Consider the following 6362-nt stretch of genomic DNA (forward strand, 5'->3'; position numbering starts at 1 on the left):
TCCCCCTGACCTCTCCTCAGAAGAGGCATTCCCCTCCCTCCACCCACCGAGATGGACACCTCAGGTGCCCTCACGAGGGGGAAGAGGAAACTCCCCCAGAGCCCTGTCCCGGACAAAGACCTGTCCCTAAAGAGGCAGGCTAAGGAGGAGGAAACTCTCCTTCTCCACCCCACCCAGATCACCGAGGACCTCGCTGAGGTCGTCGAGTATCTGGATACCATACCCCACGACCCCAGCTTATTACCCCCCTCCCACGGAGGAGGACAGTGCGCTATGGGAAATGATCGAGGAGGAGGGAGCTGCCCTCCTCTTGGTGTAAGTCGTACAGTCTCTGACTGAAGCGTCACTTTTCTCCAAATCATTATGGCTAAGATATCAATCTTTTCCATCAATGTTAGGAGCATAAGAGACCCTGTCAGAAGGCAGACTGTACTCAGTTTCATTGACACTCAACCAGGAGACATAGTCATGTTGCAAGAATGCGCTCTTCCCCCCTCAAGGAGATACAGTCACCTGTGCTCCCAGTGGACCCAGGGTCCCTTATACTGGTCTGGAGGTGGCGACTGCAAGTCAGCAGGTGTAGCCATTCTGATCAGGGGTGGGCGTTTCACGCTTGACGCTGTCCACGATCTCGTCTGCGGCCGGCCGGGCAGGAGAGCCAGTTAGGCTCATCAACATGTACGCCTCCCCTGAGAAGAATGAGCGGCTGGAACTTTTCCAGACCCTGAGGACCCAACTCGCAACCACCAGGGCAGTAATAATGGGTGGTGATTTCAACTGCCCAATAGAGGAGGACGGGCGCAGCTCAGGCATCATGGCAAAGTTGGACGTTACCTCCCGCCTTCTCAAAGAGATGGTGGCGGAAGCTTCCTTGAAGGACGTCGTAGGCTCCATCGGAAACAGTGCCGCAAACTACTCCTGGAGCCGCCCCGATGGATCCGTCCGCTCAAGGATAGACTTCATCTTTACATCCAGAGAGGTAACGCACAACAGCCACTCCATGGTTCCCTGCTTCTTCTCGGACCACAGGGCCCTTCTCTTCCAGGGGGACCTAGGCAAGGGCTTCGGCCCAGGCCCAGGTTCCTGGAAGCTGAACACTGCCCTGCTGGAAAAAGAGGAACTGATGGAGGAACTGAGGGGTGAGTATGTCAACTGGAGGGAGGACAAGGAACATTTTGAAAAGGTGAGTGATTGGTGGGACTTTGTGAAAGTCAAGCTCCGCAGCTTCTTTCAAGCGAGGGGACGTCAGCAGGTGTGCGCAAGTAAGAGAGAACTCAAGAGACTGCAACGTGAGTTGCAGTCCTTGCAGGACCTCTACCAATGCGGCTGGGACAATAGGCGAGACCTGGAAGAGACCAAGAAGCGCTTGAAACAGCACTTCGAGGAGGACGCCAGGCGCATCATCTTCTGTTCCAAGGTGGAGCACCTCGAGAAAGGTGAGAAGTGTAACTCTTTCTTTTTCAGGAAGCTCCACTCCGGACACACCCCCCTCGCCGAGCTGCGGGACTCGACCGGCACACTCCGGAAAGGTAAGTCAGAGGTGATGGAAGTGGTCAGCGACTTCTACCGGACCCTCTACTCACCCAAGGAAACAGATGACGACGCTGCGAACCGGTTCCTGTCAGGTATCACCAACACCCTTGATCCTGCAGGCGCAGCGTCCACGGACACTCCCCTCACTATGGAGGAGCTGACCTCTGCCGTCCAATCCTTTAGGCGGGGTAGGACCCCGGGTTGCGACGGTCTCCCAGCGGAGCTCTACGTAGCACTGTGGGATCTCATAGGCCCGGACCTGCTCGAGCTGTACGAGGAGTTGGAGGTGGAGGGCAGAATGCCGCCATCGCTGAGGGAGGGCATGATCACGATCTTGTATAAGCGGAAGGGCGAGAGATGCAACCTCAAAAACTCGCTCCCCATCTCCCTCCTCAACGTGGACTACAAGATCCTTGCCAAGGTACTGGCCAACCGGCTAAAGAAGGTTATCGGACAGATCCACCCGGATCAGACCTGCGGAATCCCAGGGCGACGGATTGCGGACAGCCTCGCACTGATTAGAGACACGGTCCACTACATCCAGGACCGCAACATCCACGCCGCCCTGGTCAGTCTTGACCAGGAGAAGGCCTTTGACCGTGTCTCCCACGGGCTCATTCTTATGTTCATATGTTAACCATGCTTGTGTTCATATGTTCATGTTCTGTTCATATTTTAACCTCATGTACCTTGACATTCATAGCACAGTGCTGGTGAACGGCTGGAAGACTGACCCCTTCCCTGTCCTCCCTGGGGTCAGACAAGGCTGCCCTCTGTCACTTCTTCTTTTTGTCTGTTGTATAGAGCTCTTCGCCGAATGCATCAGAAGGAACCCAGAGATCAGAGGGATCACCGCACCAGGTCCAGACAGAAGGGAAGCGAAGTGGTCGCTCTACATGGACGACATGACGGTGTTCTGCGCGGACAAGCGTTCCATCGACGTGCTCGTTCAGATCTGCGAAGACTTCGGCCGAGTTTCGGGGGCAAAAGTCAACTGCTGGAAGTCGGAAGCCATGCTCTTCGGGAATTGGTACCTGCCTTCCTCTGCGCCCATCCCCTTCAACATCCAACCGGACTTCATCAAGATCCTTGGCGTCTGGTTCGGGAAGGAAGGAGCAGCCCTGAAGTCTTGGGAAGAGAGGCTGTCGAAAATGAAGCAAAAGTTCGGCCTCTGGAGCCTCAGAGACCTCACCATCGAAGGGAAGACGCTAGTACTCCGCAGCGAGATCCTCCCTGTGTTGCAGTACCTCGCCCAGGCCTGGCCTCCACGCACCAACACCTGCAAGGCCATCACGAGGGCGACCTTCCACTTCATCTGGGGGCTCAAAGATGGACCGAGTAAAGAGAACGACCATGTTCAAAGAACAAAGACCATGTTCAAAGAAGGGTGGCAAAGGAGTTCCGGACATCGCGACAACGCTGAGGATCTTCTTCGCCTGCAACACGGTAAGAAGGACACTGGTGGATCGATCTTCGACTTCTGCAGGGAACGCCATGTCAAGATTCTTCCTCCTCCCACTCTGGAGGAGCCTAGGATGGGACAGGTGGGACAGCTCCGTGCCGTACAACTGGGACACACCTTGGTTCTACTTGGACAACTTCAAGTTCATCAAGGAGAATGAGCTGCAGGGCGTCAGGCCCGACCTGTGGATGCCGAAGACCATCTACAAGCAAATCCCTGGAAAGGACTCAATGGAACCTGTTCCAGGTAGGAACGCAGTCACCTGCGAAGAAATCTGGAGCAACATCGGGTCCAAAAGACATACCAATCGGCACCGGGATTTTGCCTGGATGGCGGTCCAAGGAGGACTGCCCTTGGGAACTTTCATGCATGCCAGGAACTTATGTAGGTACAGACATTGCCCCTTCTGCGTCATCGAAGAGGAGACGGCCATGCACGTCTTCTGGCAGTGCCCCTACGCCCAAGCCGTGTTGAAGACCATGGAACAGGAACTGAGCCAATTCGTCCCGAGAACAGCCATCACATACTGCGCTATGCTGTATGGCCTGTTCCACGGCGAATTCACGGAAGAAGCAGTCGAAGGAGCTTGGAGGGTTTTGAACTGTATTAAGGACGCTATCTGGTGCGCTAGGAAGCGCCTTATCCTCTGGAGGGAGAGGATGTCCATCGAGGACTGCCGCAGACTGTCCCTCAGTCTGATCAGAGACTACACCCTCATGGACTTTCCAGAAGAGGAAGAGGACGTCTGAAAAGGCCCCCCTTCCCCCCCTCCCCTCCACCCCGAGTGTGTTGTGGGGGATTGTAATGTAGTGTTATGCGCTGCGTCGCAATTCCATGTATGTATGAACCCTGATTGTATTGTTTTAGAAGTATGTGATTAATAAAGCAATTTATTCAATCAAAAATTAGTTTTCCCTTACTATCCTACCTCGAACTTTCCCTATAATCCTTAAAATAACCCCCATTTAACCATAACACTAATCTTTGCTGTATAACACACTAACCCATTATGTAATCTTCATACTAACCCTTCTTGTACTTTTTACACTTCAAGGAAAACCACATAATTTGTGCATTTACAATGGGATGCAAATCAAATAAAGCAACTGTGTTCGGTCCACCTTAATATTCAAACCAGGTCTTTATGCAGGCATGCAGCCTGGTTGGCCAGAAAAAGGGGGGGAGGGTTAGGTAATCATTCCCCCAAATTTCTGTACCTTATCAGTAAACATGTCTTCCCTCAACATTGGGGGAATCCCCATGGTAAAACAAAGAGCCTCTTACCCACATCCATTTCCCCCATTATGACAGTTTGCTGGAGGGATTATGGTGGAATCTAAAACAGCGGTCGGCACATTGGTGGTTCATGAGAACATTTTGATGGTCCTTGGCTCTGGCCAAGTGCACCCCCCCCTCCCAGTGGGGTCAGGAGAAGGACCCCGCTGATGGGGCACACCTGCCAGGGCCGTAAACCACGTCTCCCGCATGGATCGCAGACTCAGGGCAGTGGGCTGGTTGTGTCACTGGGTTCTGGCATCATGACATGACTCTGGGGAAAGTGTCCCTTTGAGTGACACAAAGCTCCCCACACATTTGCGTTCCGGAGTGAAATTAGTGGTCCGTGATGTCCAAAAGGTTGGCGACCACTGATCTAGAAGGTCCCTATATAATGAACCAACTAGATAGCCTTAGGAATACATTATTGTTCACCTATCCCAGTTCCATTGCAAGACGCCCTTCTTCCTTCTTATTAACTCTCTTCTTCAGCCATCCTTCTTCTCAACTCTCTTCTTCAGCCATCTTGGCCGTGCCAGGGTAACATTATTCATTCATTCCCTGCACGAGCAAAGGAAGCTGGATTTCCCTGGCACCCAACGCTGTTCATGACAACTGGGCAGGTAACAGCAGTTATTACAGAAGGGACATCGGCTGTACCCTTCTGCAATAACCACCTGCCTAAATCACACATGGACTTCATTTTAAATCTTAAGGATTTTTTTAAACCAGATAAATTACAGCCTATGGTAAAACTCTACTGTAAGTTTTAGTTATTTTCCTGCAGAGCTCCAAACCCATCCATAAGTCCATTTAACATACACATATAGAGAGAAAGGTAAAAGTAGAATGGTGGGTGGCAGCAGATAAACAAACTTCTAGACACTCTAAATGATGTCATGGTTTTTGTTTTATCTTTTACTGGCTCAGTGATTTGCAAAACGCATAGCATCTGCTCGCAGTCTTTGTATGTTCAGTCTTAGTGTAATAATTCATTCTTGCAGCCTTGCTTTTCATCCCAGAAGTGTGACTGCTCAGTCTCCAACTGGTGCCAGATTAATCAAAACACCTTCAGGTATATAAATCTTGTATACAGGTTTATAATAACAATTGTTGTTTTCATATCTCAGACTTTTGTTTCTAAAATGAGATGGGTATGGGGGAACGGCAGACGGTTGGAGGGCAGTTCCTGCCATGACATTACCTTGTCTGGAGTGGCAGAATAGCACGAGATCTTTCTATACCTCCTGGTAATCTCTTATCTCAGAAATAAAGCATTTAAAGAGTACCTGGTAGGATGAAAATAAATGCTGCTATCCTTATGTTTAAAGGGATAATTCTTTTAGTGGGTCCTTCACATACAATGACAAAACAAATGTTCCACTGTGCCGATCACACCTGTGTTCAATACGTCACCCAACATCTTTTAGTTTCAGCAGAGAGGCATCATCGCGGTTGAAAGTAAGCATCACAGGAGCAACAAGTAATATAAATAAAACACGTATCACCATTACTCTCTTTGTATGCAAAAAGATAAGAACTAAGAACTATAAACTCTTTTAGCACCTACTAAATTTAGTTCTGGCACCAGTGCTGGTGGTTTCTTGTTGCACTGGCACTAATACTGGGGGTTTATTGGAGTGGCTGACACCAATCATGGAGATTTATTATTGCACTCTAATATTGGGATTTGTCATTGCAGTCGCTGGGCAAGATTTAATAAAGCTCTCCAAAGCTGGAGAGGTTACACTTTCTTTGGTGAATTTGGGTGATCCAGCAAAGCTGGAACGGATTTCTTGAAGTCATTTGCTGTTTGTTAGCAAATGTTTCAATCCTGGACCAGATCCATTCCAGATTAATTGGATCACCCAACTTCACTGATGAGAATGTATCTTCTCCAGACTTGGCGAGCTTTGATAAATCAGGGTCACTGACTCAATTTTTGTTTTTTTTATTGTGACCACTGACACCAATGTTGGGAATTATAATTGCAGCCACTAATAATAATCCTGGAGGCTACTACTGTGGACTCTCACACTGAAAATAAATGTGACAAAAGTGCTGGGGGTTAATCTTGTGGACACTAATAACA

The 6362-nt window shown here is 49.9% G+C and overlaps 1 pseudogene; it reads left to right on the forward strand.

Annotated features, from left to right (window-relative positions):
- LOC140332778 (uncharacterized) overlaps positions 1–583 on the forward strand; it is a 1975-nt pseudogene extending 1392 nt beyond the window's left edge.
- Positions 584–6362: the final 5779 nt, after the last annotated feature.

This window comes from Pyxicephalus adspersus, chromosome 6 (genome assembly GCF_032062135.1).
Source record: "Pyxicephalus adspersus chromosome 6, UCB_Pads_2.0, whole genome shotgun sequence".
In the NCBI taxonomy this organism is placed as follows: Eukaryota; Metazoa; Chordata; class Amphibia; order Anura; family Pyxicephalidae; genus Pyxicephalus; species Pyxicephalus adspersus.